A 19,343-nucleotide genomic window follows, 5' to 3' on the forward strand; every position below is an offset into this window, starting at 1 on the left:
TCAGGACATTGATGTAGGCAAAGATTTCTTTTGTGTAAGAATTCAAAAGCACAGGCAACCAAACCAAAAATAGACAATTGGTATTATATCCATATAAAAAGCCTCTGCACAGTGAAGGAAACAATCAACAAAGTGAAGAAACATCCACAGAATGGGGGGAAATATTTGCAAACCATCTATCTGGCAAAATATTAATAACAAGAATATATAAGGACCTCAAACAACTCAATAGCAAAAAAACACAAATAATCCAATTTAAAATGGGCAAAAGATCTGAACAGATATTTCTCAAAAGAAAAGTACAAATGGCCAATAAGTATATAAAAAAATGCTCAGCATCACTAATCATCAGCAAAATGCAGATCAAAGCCACAATAAGGTATCATTTCACTGAAGTTAAAATGGCTTGTGTGAAAAAGACAGAGAGTAATAGATGCTGGCAAGGATGTGGAGAAATAGGAACCCCCATACAGTGTTGCTGGGCATGTAAATTAGTACGGCCACTATGGGGAACAGTATGAAGTCTCCTCAAAAAACTAAAAATAGAACTATCATATGGTCCAGCATCCCATTTCTGTGTATATAACCAAAAAACAAAAAAAAAAGGAAACTAATGTATCCCAAGGAGCTATCTACACTTCCACGTTTATTGCAGCACTATTCACAATAGCCAAAATATGGAATCAATCTAAGCACCCATCGACAAATGAATGGATAAAAAATATGTGGCATATATACACAATGGAATATTTTTCAGCCATAAAAAATAATGAAATCCTGTCATTTGCAGCAACCTGGACAGAACTGGGGCCATTATATTAAGTGAAATAAGCCAAGCACAGAAAGACAAGCATCACACTCATATGCAGATGCTAAAAAACTAGATCTCAAGAAAATAGAGAGTAGACTGTTAGTTACCAGAGGCCTGGAAGAGGAGACGAGAGAGGCTGAGAGAAAAGGAAAATCCACTGACTAGATGTATTATCTTTTTTTAAATTTTTAAAATTCCTTAATTTTTATTTCAATAGCTTTTGGGGTACAAACTTTTTTTCACCTACATATATAGGTGAATTCTGATATTTCATTTCACTTGACCCTGAAGTAGAATACATTGTACCTAACACAGTGTTTTTTATCCCTCTTCTCTCTCCCATCCTCCCCATTCTGAGTCTCTGAAGTTTATTATATCACTCTGTGTGTCTTTGATTACTCATAGCTTAGCTTCTGCTTATAAGTGAGAACATACAGTTTTTGGTTTTCCACTCCTGTGTTACTTCACATAGAATAATGGCCTCCAGCGCCATCTAAGTTATGGCAAAATACATTATTTCATTCTTTTTAATGGCCAAGGAGTATTTCATGGCGTCCATATATCTATATACATATATATGATCTCTAACTATCATATATGTCATATATCTATATACATGTATATGATATCTATCTATCATATATATGATATGTCTGTCTATATACATATATGATATATATCTGTCTATATACATATACATTATATATCTATATACATATATATTATACACAGATATACATATATGAGATATATACACATATATGATATATATAATATCACATTTTCTTATCCACTCATTAGTTGATGGGCACTTAGGTTGGTTCCACATCTTTGCAATTGTGACTTGTCCTGCCATCAACATACATGCACAAGTGTCTTTTCCATAAAATGACTTCTTTCCCTTTGGGTAGACAGCCAGCAGTGGGATTGCTGAATCCAATGGTAGATCTACTTTTATCTCTTTAAGGAATCTCCATATTGTTTTCCATATAGGGTATGCTAATACACATTCCCACTAGCAGTGTATAAATGTTTCCTTTTCTCCAAATTCACACCAACATCTATGTTTTTTGACTTTTTAATAATGGCTATTCTTACAGGTATAAGGTGGTATCTCACTGTGGTTTTAATTTGCATTTCCCTGATGATTAGTGATGTTGAGCATTTTTTCCTTTGTTTTTTGGCCATTTATATATCTTTTTTTTTTTTTCTAAGAGAGGATCTTGCTCTGTCGCCCAGGCTGGAGTGCGGTGGAGCAATCTTGGCTCACTGCAACCACCTCCTGGGTTTGAGCGATTCCCCTGCCTCAGTCTTCTGAGTACCTGGGACTACAGGTGCCCACCACCATACCCGGCTAATTTTTTGTATTTTTAGCAGAGACGGAGTTTCACCATGTTAGCCAGGATGGGTCTTGATCTCCTGACCTTGTGATCCTCCTGCCTCAGCCTCCCAAAGTGCTGGGATTACATGCATGAGCCACTGCACATGGCTTTGTGTATCTTCTTTTGAGAATTATCTATGCATGTCCTTTGCCCACTTTTTAATAGGATTATTTGGTATTTTTCTTGCTGTTTTTTTGAGTTCAGGCAGATATATTATCTTTCATTTAATTATTTATTTATCGTTGGATTTTGTAACGTTTTCAAATTTCATCATTAAAACCAAAGCCGTAAGAAAAAATGTTTCATTGCATTCCAGAAAATATAGAGCTGCTGCATTCTTTTTAATAGCTCCCTAATTTTGCACTCTGTGCATTTTTTGTAACTTAAGGGTTAGTAATCTTCAAAAGAAGAATGATATACTGAAGACCCCTTCCTCCTGAGGTTTTTGCAGTGGGGAGGCATTACAGAAGTGGAACATAGATCTGTATGCTAAGACATTGTTCTTTGCATTCCTAATTTGTTAAGCAATCTTCTAGATCATATTATATAATACTAACCTTCTGCTATGACAAATAATACAAAATGTTCTTATTGTTCACTATTGCATGTATGTCACTTCTTACATAGAGAAGTATACTACTTCTAGAAATTGAGTCATCATGGGGTCAAACTGTATGCCATTTTTAATGCAAAAAACAAGCCTCTGATTTTTCTCCATAAAAGATCTAACTATTAACACTCCTATACAGCGATGTAAAAGACATGTGTAGAGTCAAACTATATTAATAAGAAAGATAAAAATTGTTACCTCGATGATTTTAATTTGAATTTATTTTATTACAAATAAAAATGCACATTTTATTATTATTTAAGAGTCACTTGTATTTCATTCATCTCTAAACTTTCAATTTTTGTCTATCAGGTTGTCCTTTTTCTATTCATTCATAGAAACTTGGTTATGTGCTGCAAAACACACACATTTACACAACACGTATATTAAGTTTTTATCTGTGCTTTGAAAATAGTGTTTTGTGACCTGTAATGTTTTACATGTAGTTTAAGAGAATGCCATTCTTACACACATTTATTGCATACAGTACATTACTGTGGTTAAATACGTCCTTCCCTCCTATTTCCTTCCGCCCACCTCTTTCTTCACTCTTTCCACCAGCAGATACTGAAGAATTGCTAAATGACAAGCTTCCTAACCTCAAGTCTAGTCTCTTCTTTGCTATCTCAGATGGTGTAATACATCCTATTGCAACATTTTGGGAATATGGAATGAGACAGCACCAAGAAAGATCCAGGCCAAGGTCTACAAGCGCAGTATCTGAGAGCTTCAGCATAAATGCACTACAAAATAATAGGTAAAATCATTGGAAACCAAAGTTACAGGAGGCAGTAATGTGATTCATAAAGTAAAAATCTTCAAACATTTATTTCAATCTTTCTTCATTTACAAACAATTCTTCTCCCTCTCTTTCTCTGTTTCTCTCTGCCTCTGTGTGTCTCTCTCCCCTTCTCTCTCCTCTTGCTCCTGCTCTCTCTTTCTGTCTCCTTCCCTCCTTGCATTGTTTCAAATCTGACTTGAAGAACAGGAAATAATTAATTTTCAAGTTTTAAATCTTTCTCTTTAACCTGAGGCAAAACTTCATAATGTACATGTGAGTATATGAAGATTAAAATAACATCAAATGAAAATCAAGAAGGGGGGGCTATGAAGTCAAAAGTCATACTTGCCACGCACGGAGTGCATAAATAATTGTGTGCTAATGAATGTGGGGAGTGTGAAAGGACATGTTTTTGAAATGTCTGGTCATTTTAAAAACAGTATTCTAGATTTTTTAAATAATCTGAAAAAACAGGTAATTTGGGAAGGCTACCTAAATACGTCACCCTAAATTATTTCCTGGTCACTTTTATTCTTTCCAAGTTTGTAGATGTGTTTCTGATTAAAGCTGGTTTCCTCATACAGACACACTCACACACACACACACACAAATACACACACACACACACACATATATACACAAATATAGTTAATCTGCGGAAAAACTAAGGCTGAAGTGAAATATGTATTATGAAAGTAATGCACACTTGGTGATGGCAGTGGTCAAAAAACGCGGATACCTCTGGAGTATGTTGTTATTGCTAAGAAACTTTTTTAGAAGGAGAAAGCCTACTTTTTTTACTGTGTAGAGCAGTGGTCAGTAAAGGCTTTTGGTAAAGGGCCAGATAGTAAATATTTTCAGATTTAAAGACTCTGCCAAAAACAACCATAGATTATATGTAAATAAATGGGTATGGCAGTGTTTCAATAAAACATTATTTCATGAAACAGGTTGCAAGCTGGATTTAGCCTATAGGTCATAATTTACCGGCCGCTGGTGTAGAAGGTAAGTACATTGTTTTGTGCGGGCGGTGGGGAGAAAGGGTCTTGCTCTGAGATCGGGTGCAGCAACCCAATCTCAACTCATTGCAACCTCCGCCTTGGGTTAAAGCCATCCTCCCACCTCATTCTCTCAAATAGCTGGGACTACAGGCGCATGCCACCATGCCCAGCTAATTTTTGTATTTTTGCAGAGACAGAGTTTAGTCATCACGCCCAGCTGCTAAATGATTATTTAAAAGATGTTTGTTTGCAATATATATCTATGCTGGATATTTTCTGTTTGACTCTCCGCATGCACTTGCCATCCTTCTCCATCCTTTCTGCCGGGAAAGTTGGCTTATACGGACCCATCATTTGACAACCTAATTCCCTGGCTTCTGTTTGAGTTCAGCCAAGAGGAGACATTGTTTAAAACCCAGAAGGCCAAAGGACATTGGGGACAAGATGTAGTCTAGCTTCCTTCATGCTACGTTAACACAGGTTGCATATGTTCCTCTATAAAAGGTCACAGCTCTGGTCTGATGACCTTCTCTACAGCTACCGCTGGGCTCTCAGGGTTCTGTTTACTGCTCCCGCCCCTGGTCCCTTCAGGCTTATGGGTTGTGCTTAGAGCTTACTGATGTTACTAGCCCCTGAATATTCCTTGTTGATTTCCCTTAAATCAAAGTGGTTCCTATTCCCTCTTCACTAAATAGTTTCTTTCAGTAAATTGTTTTGAATTATTCTACTTGAATGTGCCATCTGTTTCCTGCCAGGAACTTTGACAGATTTAGTATATTTTTCCTTGAGCACTTTTAAATATTTTGCAATATCAATTTTATAATACTAAAATGCTATCTATCATATGCATTTCAGAGAGGTCAGTGAATGTAAAAATGCACTACTTTATTCTGTCCAACACTAAAATAAGGCACCTAACCCTGGCCACCAGGTTTTCTCTTCTGTATTTGCTCATGTTAACATTCTTCAAAGGCCACATATATTCAACAGCAGGACCTGAAAGCTTTTATTTACCCAAAACACTGATGAGCTCATGCTGTCTCCTACCTTCCTTCATCCTGCCATATGTAACTCAAAAACAAAAGCAATGCTAGACATTAAACATGGGTAAAACAACTCATTGTTTGGGGTATTTTTCCTAAAATAACTACTTTGATACTTTGAAAATTTACAAACAATTTCAAAAGAAAATAATTGCCCTTCTGATTCATTGATGTCTTAAGCATGTACTTGATTTTTCTTATTGGAAAATTCAGAACTGCTGTGTGATATGAAGGCCAACTTCCTCGTCATGGAATTAAGGATTCATGGTGAACTGCTTTATGCCTACCTTTCCAAACTAGGTTCCCAACATTCCACCCTCCATGCTTGCACTTTAAACCCTATATTCATGCAGAGTTTGTAATGGGTATTAAATCTAAGTCTTTTTTGTTTGTTTGCTTTTTTCGTTTTTTGTTTCTTTTTCTGAAACAGGGTTTTGCTTTGTCACCCAGGCTAGAGTACAGTAGCACGATCACAGCTCACTGTAGCCTGGAGCTCCAGGGCTCAAGCAATCTTCCCACTTCAGCCTCACAAGAAGTACTTGGGACTACAGGTGTGTGCCACCACACCAGGCTAATTATTTTATTTAATTTTTTTCAAGATGGAGTCTCTCTATGTTGCCATGGCTGGTCTGGAACTCCTGGGCTCAAGCAATCCTTTCACCTCAGTCTTCCAAAGTGCTGGGATCACAGGTGTGAGCCACTGATGAACAGGCCTCAAAGTCTTTTTGAATGGTGACTGGTGGAGTTGTGCAATGCGGTGACTCTGTTTCAGCCATTTTTCTGTACTCTGCTCTATTGTATCCACCCCAACTCTATACCCTACACATCGCCATACACACATATACATACAATGCAAGTTCAAGTCCCCGATTTTGTTTATGCTTTCACATTATGTGGACTGCTCCACCTCCTCCCACACATGCACCCAGGCCGTCTTCACAAGGCTAATACCTGTTATTCTTTGAGCCTCAACTCAAACAGCCCCCCACCAAGCAACCTTTCTCGAGCACTTCACCTTTTACTTGGCACCTCTGCAGGCCTCTAACAGTGTATTGCATACTGCTCTGTGATCATATTTTGATATTGCTCTTTTCTATTAGGCTATAAAGGTCTTAAGGGCAAAGACAATTTCTTTCTCACCTTCTTTGTCTTTGGCTTGATGAACTCAACTATTTTAAGTTCTTTCCAGTATAGCCTTCCTGAAAGTTGTAATATAAGTGGTTAAAGTCATCCCTCAAAACTCTATGAAACTTTCAGACAGCTTTTAACACCCCTCCATGTGTCATTTTCACCACAGGTGTGTACCACTCCCAATCCCAGGTTCCCCTGGGCTTTCTGTAACAGAAAGCATCTTTTTGGATTTTCCCCTGCCCAGGTTGAGCTCCTGGCTTAAGACTTTCTCTTTCCTTATTAAAATTGCTTCTTTCTAGCAAGCTCTTCAACCCAACTATCTAGCGATTGATTTAATAAATTAGTCTACTACTTCCAAGAGCGTGTGGCAAATTATTTAAGGTAGTATATGGACAAACTATTTTAATAGAAATAATTAATTTTATTATTTTTATGATGTATATAACTAACACATGAAATGAATGGTTTAACAGTTATTATTGCTTATGAGAAGGCTGAAATTCAAAAACTAAGTTAGTTTTAAAAAAATGTTAAATAAGGATACAGGTAACATACAAATGTAACACCCAAAACAAGAAGAGAAATCTTCAGATGTGATGATGGTCAGTTCTATTTGCCTATTTGTCAAGGCTGTTGCCCCAGTGATTCAATCAAACACTAATATAGGTGTTGCTGTGAAGGTGTTTTGTAAATATGAATAGCATATATAATTATTTGTTTTTAAGTAAAGGAGACTATCATCTCTAATGTGGTTGACCCTGACTCTGTCCACTGAAAGTCCTTGAAAGCACAGGTGAGGTTTCCTTGACAAGGAAGAAATTTTTCCTGTGGACTGTAGCATCAACTTCTGCCTAACTTCAAGCCTGCCCTTCCCAAAGGTCTACTCTGCAGATTTCAGACTTGTCACTAGCCTCCACAATCATAAAAGCCAATTCCTTGCACAGATAGATAAGATAGACAGATAGACAGATAGGTAGATAGATATCCTACCATTTCTTTTCCTCTGGTATAATCATTGAATGATATATCCAATGACGAAAGTTTTGCTTAAGGTTTTCCTATTCTACAGTAACTGCATATTAACTCTAACTTTCTGGAAATAATGTTTAGAATCAGAACTTGACTTTATTGTCAACCACTATTGTTGTAAATAAAAGTGAGATATTAGTATTCAAAGCTTGACAAGATGCCCTTACTCCCCTTTCCTGCTTTTACCCACTTTATTTGTATTGGCTTGTGGACATGAGGTCCCTGCCAAAATGTGTCAACTGGCATAGGAAAAGTAATTTATTTCCGCTAACATATGTAACCTGACTCTGTAAAATGGTACTGGTACTTGATAACCACATATGCTATCAAAATAGAGGTGCAACTTAGAATCCTAGGATCCTGGAGAATTCAAGCTCCACCAAGCTCTCATCAGAATAACTTGAAATGATATTTAAAATGGTGTTTCCTAGACCATCCATTTCAGTTCTACTACACAAGACCCAGATTTTTACAGGTTTCCCACATGATACTTACAATGATTTAGGAGTTCCCTAGTGGACCTGCAAAATGGTTCTGTCTTTACATTTTTAAAATTTTAGGGTTCTGCAACATACTGTATTTAAGGAATCTCTATTATAGCTACAAGGACCGCAATATTTAGAATCCACTTATCTAGTCTGTGGTAGGTTGATTTAGTGACCCCAATTTTTTACTCCTCCCTATGTCACACGCTTGCCATAGTAAGTTCATAAATTGAGTATATATTCACACTCCTTGGTACTAAATACTCATGAATGAAGCATATTTCCACACTCCTTGACTTAGGGATTGGTCATGTGACTTGCCTTAGCCAATAGCAGGTTGGCCAAAATTGACCAATGGGCCCTCAATGTAAAACAAAGCCATCCCAGCCACTATGGCCTGAAGCTGAGCCACCCCAAACAACACACAGCTCTATGAGGACAAATGATTATTGTTTTAAGTTCCTGAGATTCAGAGGTGGTTTATTACATAGTGTTACTGCGGTGATCACTAAACGATACATAAGCTAATTCCCTAATAGTATGGAGGAGGCAACTGATGAACTAAGAAGCAAAGTGACTCCAATGGAGCCTTAATCCGAAGGAAAAACTCAAAATGGTAGGACTTTCATGGCAGGCCAGAATAACACATTGATAAAGAGGTTTTCTTCTCTTTTTCTGAGACGGAGTCTCACTCTGTCACCCAGGATGGAGTCTAGTGGTGCGATCTTGGCCTACTGCAACCTCTGCCTCCCAGATTCAAGCAATTCTCCTGCCTCAGCCTCCTGAGTAGCTGGGATTACAGGCATGTGCCATGATGACTGGCTTATTTTATTTTATTTTATTTTATTTTATTTTATTTTATTTGTATTTTTAGTACAGGCAGAGTTCCACCATGTTGGACAGGCTGGTCTTGAACTCCTGACCTCTGGTGATCTACCTGCCTGGGCCTTCAGAAGTGCTGGGATTACAGGTATGGGCCACCACACCCAGCTGATAAAGAGGTTTTCAACATCCTTCTTTCCAACCACATAAAGTAGGCTAGCATCTTCAGATTGATACACCTTTGGAGTAGCAACATCTTTCCCATCCACAAAACATCACCGTGCTGCTCAGCCAAGGAAACAGCTGAAGTTCAGTGGCACCACCTTATGGTCTGTAAGATGGGAGCTTGGTGTCCTTCCACCTCCTCCAATGACCTCAGCTCAGTTACTTTCTAACAACCGCATACTAGCTGTTGGGTTAAAAACAAATACCACTAAGCCTTATTGCCTTGAGCATGGCATCTTTTTAGCCAACCATTAAGATTTATATAGCCAAATGCCTTTATTTAATACCTCAAGAGAACATCTTGCCTATTGGACAATTACCTATGGTAGTTAATTTGACAGAAGGAAATTAGAGTAGAACTGTTTATTATAATCATGTCCAATTAGCACTCAGATTCAGAATTGCTCACTAAGACTCAAGAGTGTTTGAGCTGGGTGATTGATTACAGTGCTATGAAGAAACTACAAAAGGAATCTAAATGCCCTTGGGAAACTAAAGGGACATTTGTTAATGCCAGTACAAGTCACAGAGCCTGGAGCTTTATATTTCCACAGGGTTTCTTGGAAACTCTGTTTTGCCAAATACCTTAAATTCAGGCCCAAGCATTCTCCCTGTTCACAGCCACATGGTGGATCCACTGCTGAAGGGAGATTAACACTGCAGTTTTCTTGCACAAGGCTCAGACCACACAATGCTAAAAAATAAAAAGATAAACATGACTCTAGGCACATTCCGTGCCTCATCTCCATGGCCCAGTTCCTGTTATCCATAAGTAGTTTTAAAATAGTCCACGTTTTTCAGTCCTGCAAAATCAACAGCACTGGAAAGTTGGCAGGTATACTTGTTTAAACAAAGCTCCCAAGTTTTCTGCTGGCAGGTGTTTCCAGAGTTCTTGGAGCACAATTCTTTGGATAGGATATTTGCCAATATACATAGCAACATGAAATTTAAAAAAAAGTGTTTTCCTTTACCACAGTGGAGACACTGAAATGCCTTAGATGCAAAGCTGGATATTCAGTTCAGAGGCGTATTTTGGCTGCAGGTCAAGAACAAACAATAATGAAATCCAGCATCTCTCTGCTCAGAACTCTGACGGGCTTCAGAGTGGAATGGGATCACTTATCAAACTGGCAACAGGCCCTCTCTGGCCATCTCTGTATAGTTCGACCCAATGAGTTTGGTTCTCCCTTCTTTGTCAATTCCCCTGTCTCCTGAATGTCTCATTCTCAAACTCATTTTGCTTGAAATTGTGGTGGGAGATGGTATGTTTGTAACTTAATATGATGAACACAGAACAGGTAAGACATTATTCTTCCCCCATTCATTCCTAGTCATTGATTTTAGTTATGTTTTTAAGTCCAGCTTTCCAAAACTGAAACCTGGGACTACTTTAAAAGCATATGACTAATTTCATAATCTGTTCCTTTGCAGTTGGATTGGTTCATAGTTGCTTCCCTGAGATTTATTCTCTGAGCCATTCAATTAAGTTCAACCTTGGTGCTGGAACCCCACAAGAGAGAAGTAATACCTTGTCTCTTACCCTGAACTGCAAAAAACTAAATAGAAGATTTAAAAAAAAAAAAAAAAAAAAAAAGCAAAGCAAGACTAAAGTCTGAGGAGGGGAAACATAATCAAAGTAGGGAAAGGTCTGGGGGAGAAGTTTTTAAACCTTAAAGGAAGTCAAGATGTTTCTGGCTTACAAGGTACTTAATGGTCATTAAATTGTAACTTAGTGAAAATTAAGAGTTTTAAGTTCTGCCTACAAAAATGTAGAATACCAGGCAATACTAAAAGTCATTGTAAGTCTTTTTTTTAGTTACGTGCTAATGGAAAATGTGTATTGAATTTAAGTTCTTTCGTTTTTGTATTAATTGGCCTCATCTTGGGGTTCAACTAATGCCTCTGACCGTATTATACCTTTCCTTCATTTCCCTCATAGTGTCTTGTCTTTAGTATTTTGGGAACTTCCTTATAAGTTTCCAAGCAAAGATACTCTTATAGATGTTCTGGGTTCAGAATGGGCCATTTTGGTAGAGTCTAGATGTAGCTGAGGACCTTCTCTCAGGAAATTCATCTGTTTTGGGGGGGGAAAAAAAGCCCACCTGCAGTGGCTCACGCCTGTAACCCCAGCACTTTAGGAGGCCAAGGTGGGCAGATCACTTGAGGTCAGGGGTTCAAGACCAGTCTGGCCAACATGGTGAAACCCCATCTCTACTAAAAATACAAAAATTAACTGGGTATGGTGGCACACACCTGTAGTCCCAGCTACTTGAAAGGCTGAGGTAAGAGAATTGTTTGAACCCGGAAGTCGGAGGTTGCAGTGAGCTGAGATCACTCCACTACAATCCAGCCTGGGCAATAGAGCAAGACTCTGTCAAAAACAAACAAACAACAACAACAAAAAAACTAGCCATTCAATTGTCAGAGAGAAAACTAATTTTTTTCTTCAGTTTTACTTTAGAACTCTGGCCACGTAAAGAAATCACATTGTTCAGATTCTGAGTTTTTTACTCCAGGAAGACATCTGAGGAAATAACAGTGATTAATAATATAAAATTTGATCAGATAGACCTGAGTTTAAATTCCTGCTTTTCACCTACTTGTAGGGTGTTTTAAAAAATAAGGCTGTCAGTTCAGTAATGGTGTTGCCTCTCCTAGCTGTGATAATTAGATTCATTTATTAAAATCTCTGGGCTTTGGTTTCTCAGTGATAAAATAGGCGAGATGAGTAGATATGATTGGAATAATTAAATGAAGTAGTATAGTCAAGAGCAGAGCCCATAAAGGCAATTTGATTAGAATAGCCACAAATATTTGACTGCACCTATAAGATCACCATACTTTTTAACTTTCACGTGTTTTCTTCCACGAGTAATAAATATCTATTGTAGGGAAATTAGAAAATATAGAGAAGTAAAAATAATGAGAATTATTTAATCACTTGTAGAATCACTTGCCAGAAAGAATTATTGAGAATTCGATCAAATTCTATCAGACTTAATCATAAAAAATCAAAGTGACATCAGATTGTCCCTGAAATGTGTAATTTTCACCTTTTAGAGTATCTGCCTGATCTCTTCTATGAAAGTGAGTGAAGAAAGACACAAGAAATTGATTTCTAGGAGGTAAACCAGGAGAAAGAATCCTGAGAAGATTTGAGAGGAAATGAACTTATTGTTTGTTTGTTTTCACAAAGGAAGAAATGTTGTGAATTCAAGACAGAGCATTGTTTCCTGCCAGAGCCTTTCTGGAAAAGGCAGTAGTGCTAAGGCAAGGTTTCTCTCAGAAATACAGCGAGCCCTGAAGGATTTCTATTGGGTAGGTTTCAGTAAAAATGATGAATCAATATTGTTTTTATTGTTAGCTCCCAGTGACTGAATGACTGAATTGGAAAGGACTGAGAAAGCAATAACTTTATTTTTCAAAAGTTGCCTCCCTTTTCCCTTCATTGGGATAATTTGTAAAAGCTTTTTGGCTCTTTCTGTGGTCTCTATTACCAAAAGATCTGAACAATGATTTTTGAAAATGTACCCCTAAAATCTATTTGATAGTAATGTTTTAATGTAATATCTAACCTATTGCTTCATCATATTTGGAATATTAACAGCATAGCTAAAATTTTTTGAGTGTTCTGTTTATGCATACGTTCTCCAAACTCCATTTTAAAGATAACGAAACTGAAGAGCTTAGAGGTGTTAAGTAAATTGCCCAAGATCACATAGGGAGTGTCAAACTGGAGCTTAAGTACATGCAGATCCACCACAGTCCAAAAAGCATCCCCTATTGACCACAGCACATTATGCCTTATTGTGTTCTTATGCAATATGCATTCTTACATATGTGGAGATGAAGGCAGAGAGAGAGAACTCATGTTTATTAAGCACCCACTAAAGGTCAGGCACTCACATATGTGCTGTGTGCTTATGCTTTACATATTTAATCCCTTCCAACAGTACTTATTATTCTCATCATCCAGTTAGAGAAGCTGAGGCTCAATAAGCTAAATAATTTGACTAATTTAACTAATCTATTAAATATCAGAGTTAGGATACCAGCCCAAATCTAAAACCTTTCTACTGCACTTGGAGAATAAGAAAAAGGTTCTGAACTTCTCTTCCCCAATTTCACAGCCATAGTGAGATTGATTTTTAACTCTGTTCAATTTGCTAATATTTGAGGTATCACACTCTTTGGGTAAGGATGATCATTTATAATTTTGAATTCCAGTTAAATCCCCAAAACTTATTCCAGACTATACATTGGAGTAAAAAGAAGTTTATGCAGTAACAGTTAAACTATGTTTCTCTCTGCTTTTGTGAGACATAGAGCCCTCTTTACATTCCTTCCATGGAGTTGGACATGTGTCTAAGTTGCTGTGATAAGCATGCTGCAAATTAGCTTCTTATGACACTGGATGTCTGTCATTTTCCTCCTTTCACTCTACCTCACTGCGATGGTGTTTTTGGCTCCTTATACTACCAAGAGAGGCTGCTAATATATCTTCGGTGCCCAGAATACAGTCCTTCTTTGCTATTGCTCCTGAAATCGCCAACATCGTCTCCTAAGACTCCGGTGCTATCTCCTGTCTCTGCCCAAGTTTCCAATGCTAATGCTGCTGACATATTGAGGTCCCAAAGCCCAGTAAAGCAATTAGTAGGAAAAATAAAATGGAAAACAAACTTCTTTTGCTTATTCATATTGCACGTCCATTGGGCCTGGGCCAGAGAACCAACAGAGTGACAGGCCCAAGGTCTATTCAGAGTCCCAGCTCTGTTCAACACCAGCCCACTGTTCTTGAACCAGGTTGTGGCTGTCTTCACTTACCATGTGATCTTTCTCAAGAGACTCCTTATTCTTTCTTGTAAAGACTGGCTACGGCTATATAAAAACCTAAGAATAATCTCAGGTTTGGTTCCACCTGGACTCTTTACTATATACATATGTATGTATGTGGAAATGAGGTCAAGGGAATGTACAGGTTTGTTCAGTGTTAACAAGCTTATTACCGGCATGGATACAGTAAGTATTTGGGTATTCTAACTCCTAATTCAGAAAAGTATTATTTCCTTCATTCATATATTCACTCAACAAATGTGTTGAAGGCTGGTTTTGTGCCAGCCACTGTAAGAGGTAATGTATATGACACATGCTATCCCTTTAGAGCTCGTAATCTACTGGTGTGATAAGTCCATTGCAGGGTTAAACTCAAGATCCAATGGGAGTTAATAGGAGAGATTTCTAACGTAGGAAAGGCTTCTGAGATGAGACGATCTTTAAGCTGAGCCTGCAGGCCAAGAAGTTAGTGAGGCTGAGGAAGAAAGCTGGTTTGTGGTCAGTGGGAAGTGCGGCTTGGGAAGGGTAGGCATTTCTGATTCAGTTAGTCAAGAAGACAGCTGAGCTCCAAGCTTTCTTGCCAGTAAGTTTACATTTTCCCTGGTCAAGCACCTGAGTTCCTCTAAATTACTTCAGAAGTTTAATGACTATTCCATTTTCTTTTCTTGATAATAATATGGAACTTTGAAAACAGCAACTTCATTGCATAGAAGTTTCTTTGTGAATTTATTAGAATGAGAGAAAGAGAACAGGAGTTTAGTTCATGAGAAGGGTAGGGCCAGAAGCAAGATTGCAACTTTAAATAAGTTAGGTTAAACCAACATAAAATAACCCTCAGGAGTATATCGAGGTTTCATGGAGCCTGAAATTTATATAGTATTGCAGGGCTCTCTTTGAAAAAAATAATGTAGCAGGACATAGTGGCTCATGCCCTTAATCCCAGCACTTTCGGAGGCTGAGGCAGGTGGACCACTTGAGGTCAGGAGTTCAAGACCAGCCTGGCCAATGTGGTAAAACTCCGTCTCTACTAAAAATACAAAAAATAGCTGGGTGTGGCGGCAAATGCCTGCAATCCCAGCTACTCAAGAGGCTGAGGCAGGAGAATCATTTGAACCCAGTAGGCAGAGATTGAAGTGAGCCGAGATTATGCCACCACACTCTAGCCTGGGCAACAGAGCGAGACACTGTCAAAAAAAAAAGAAAAGAAAAGAAAAGAGAAGAGAAGAGAAGAAAGAAAGAAAGAGAAAAGGAAAGAAAGAAAGAAAGAAAGAAAGAAAGAAAGAAAGAAAGAAAGAAAGAAAGAAAGAAAGAAAGAAAAAGAAAGAAAGAAAGAAAATACAAAAATAAATCTTACTTTTGTAAATTTGTCAAGTATGTGACTATGAGGACACATTGCGATTTTGGAGAGCTCTTATCAAAGTGAAGAGTCTTGGTGCCTAAGCCTCATTAGCATCATGGTAAACACCCCTCTAAGACATGTTTCAGAGAGAGTGCCATCAACAGTGATAAAATCCCTCAAACCAAAGGCTGAAAGTACTTGCACTCATGTATGAGTGGTCTGTGGTAATTCGGAGAAGAAAAAGGGAAAAGAGGAAAGTAAAGATTTGTTTTTCTGGGGGGTGGGGGAGTTGTGTGTGTTTTTACTTATAACTGTAGTCTACTAAGGGGGATTTTTTTCATGGTTATTTATAATAGACTCTGTGTTCTAGGAAGATTTCAACAACTTTTTAGCAAACAATGTTCACATAAACCTGAAATGAAGAGCCAAAGAGGATGTGGTCTTTCAGCACCTCCAGCTAAAAAATGCTGCAGAGGAACTTCCCGTATTAAGGTAAATGAACAAATAAATCTTCCTGTGGAGACACAAGTTTTCTGAACTGATTTTATTTGCAACACAGTTATTCAAGTATGGACTGGGAACAGGAATGGGAGGGAGTGGGGAGCAAAAGAGGGAAGATATAAAAGCGTTGTACTTTTGAACTGGCTCTCCAGAAATAAAGAAAAAGCCTTGATATGTATGTCGATTTCTGTGGTGTCCATACTGTCACTATGGCTCACTTCAATCTTCTGATTTGATACCACTAACAAGGTGTTGCGAAGACATGGGCAAAATCAATTCTTGTAGGTCAGTGAGATCCACTCCAGAAGACAAATCCCTGGATGTAAACTTTCTTTGGTCTGACTGATGCTTCCTTGTGGAGGTACCAGAACAGACCTTTGGTTTAAAATGCATCTCAAATGTGAAATCAGGTTCTTTTCTTTGCTTGAAGCACCCGCAATAATATGCAGAGATTGGATTTCAGGTCCCACATGCTCTTGAGTTAATTTTGCTGGATTAAAGGGTGTGCAGGCCCTTCTGAGTTAGGACTGGCTAGGGTTTTGTGAACTCCAGCTGAGATTCTGGCATCTTCCTCATCAAGTTCTGTAGGAACAGCTGCCACCTTCAGAAGACTGGTAGAGGTTCAAGGTTAGGGAAAAGCACAGAAATTACAAAAACTGACACCTTTTATCAAGGGCTACTTAAAATATTGTCTGTTTTTGAAAAAATGTGGGTAAAGAAATGTTTTCAACAAAAGTTTGATTGGTGGGTACGTATCATCTATTTATATATTAACAGTACATGTAACTTGCAGCATAAATATTTTAAATAAATTGATATACACAATTCTTCCCTCCCTCCCTCCTTTCTTCCCTCCTTCCTTCCCTTCCTTTCCTCTCTCTCTCCTTGCTTCCTTCCTTTCTTCCTTCCTTCATTCCCTCTCTCTCTCTCTCTTTCCTTCCTTCCTTCCTTCCCTCTCTCTCTCTCTCCTTCCTTCCTTCCTGTTGAGTAGTTATAAGGTTCTAGGCATGTAACTTAATGTACACTTACTCTAGTAAAGCAATTAATAAGACAAAACTTGTACATTGAAGGAGCTCATAGTCAGGAAGAAGGAGACAGTTGCGTAAACACCTACTGAAGAATGTTTCAGGGATTGAGATAAGAAGCTAAGCTGGGTAGCAAGCAAAAGCATGAAAGCAGGACTGTTAATTCTGGCTGGGTGAAGGGCCAAGGTGGAGATCAAGGCTGAATTTGTAAAGTCATAACAGAGGAATTTAAAAGGTGAGAAGCCTGATAATCAAGGCTATGGGACATGTAGGCAGTGTGACAAGGGGTAGGTGGAAGCTTACTGACTGGTCAAGGCAGTGCAAGAAGTTTAACCTGTCTGGAAATATGCAGACAAGAACTGGAAAGGGCAGTCTGTGCATGAAGATTCCAGGAGAAGCCTGATGATGGAAAAACCTTAAAATCACATCGTGGTTTATTTTATAGTACTACTGTTGAGGAACCATTTTTGGGTTTTTAATTGGGGAATGATACGAACATTTCCAGGGTTGTTGCTCTGTTTTGTTTTTAAGGATCAGTACAAACTAGCTGCATGAAGAATGGATGGGAGAATAAGAAGCTATGGCAATAACGACAGTTAGAATATATCAATGGGCATGGAAGAGGCTGTTGACCTGGGGAGAGTACCAATAAAGATGGCCTATGCAGGGGAAAGAACTCGGGGATTTTATAAAGTTAGAATTGTCAGGACTTTGTCATCATTTCAGGCAGGGTGAAGGAATGGTTTAAGTTGCCTCCAGGGTATTTTGTTGGGGGTGAGGGGTACAGAGGGGTCTTACTGAATGGTGATGAAAAAGGGACACAAGCGAAGGATCAACATTGGAGAAAAGATAACCAAACCCTGGGAAGCTTAAGGAACAAAATGTAACAGAACAACAGGGATTGTTTTATAAAGTACTTTGAGATATCCAGGATCAAAGATATGATAAAAACTAACATCCTGTATTCTTGCAGTAACTTTTAATTTACAAAAACAGTCACATACATTATCTCACTTGACTCTGACCCTTAGGCACTATGTAAGAAGGGCAGGGCAAGCACCAGAAACCCAGGGTTACAAAATGTAGTGATTGGGTCTCAGAGGGATTGCAAGGCATGCTCAAAATCCCACAACTGCGCTGAAATAGGACAAAGAGAAATATGGTCACTCAGTGCTTAGAACTCGGAGGGATCGTGAGGCATGCTCGAAATCCCACAACTGAGCAGAAATAGGACAAAGAGAAATATGTTTGCTCAGTCCTAGGTGCAATGCTCATGACAAGAATGGGAGGACAGATGGAACCCCTTTAGAGCTTGATTTTCCTTCCCTGTTGGAATATTTCTGCCTTTGGCACTGGATACAATACCTCCAGTATCTGGCTTCGTTGAGTAGTTTCTTGATGAGATCCCCAGTCGTATCAGTGGAGACATGTGGGTCTTGTATGTGTTGCCTAAAGTTATGTCCAAACTGTTGAGGCCTTGACATTACTGGAGTTTGAATGACCCATCACCTTGGAGGGTTCTGAAGTACTGATCATCTCACTGGTCATCCTAAACCTGAAACTGAAGACAGGGAGGCAAAAATATACTGTCATCTTTTCCTTTCTGTGAAAAACAGAAAGAAAAACACAGTAAACCTGCCATTTCCCTCAGGTCAAGTGACAGGCACTGACCCTTGAATTTTCCATTCAGAGAGCTCCAAAGTAAACACAGAATCACGTAAGCCTGAAGAAAAGAAGCCAAATTAGGAACATCACACTTCCTCTCTCCCAGAGAAGACCAGTTTTTCCTATTACTCTAAGTAGGACACTGGAAGAGAAAACAAAGTCCCTTAAAAATCAATTATAAATTAAAGAATTTGTAATGTAATACACTTTGCACATACTCAGATGATGGCATGCAATTGAAAAATCTGTTTACGTGTTAGCTTAGCATTTGTAAACTCTACCAAACAACCTACATCTTCCTACCATTTGCTCATTTGTTATAACTGAAAGTAATGTCTCCTTAAATATTAAAGCTGATGGAGAAAAATGTTCCATGCTTCTTCTCTCATCTCAGACATGAGAAAAATTACTCTCAGACTTATTTACACAGTTAAGTTTACCCTTAGAAGTACCATCTCTTCAGTTTTGAACTTAAGTTAAAAGTGATGGAGTTCAGTAAAATTATCAACAGGATTAGACACACCTCAACCCCATTCTTCCTTATTAAAATGCATTTTTCTCCCCTTGGTGAACAGGACGACATGCTCTGCTGTGATTCTTCCTAACCCCTTCCCAGAATTCTTCATTAGGTCTTTCTCTTTGTGGTATCAGTCTCAAATC

This window comes from Theropithecus gelada, chromosome 2 (genome assembly GCF_003255815.1).
Source record: "Theropithecus gelada isolate Dixy chromosome 2, Tgel_1.0, whole genome shotgun sequence".
NCBI classification, from domain to species: domain Eukaryota; kingdom Metazoa; phylum Chordata; class Mammalia; order Primates; family Cercopithecidae; genus Theropithecus; species Theropithecus gelada.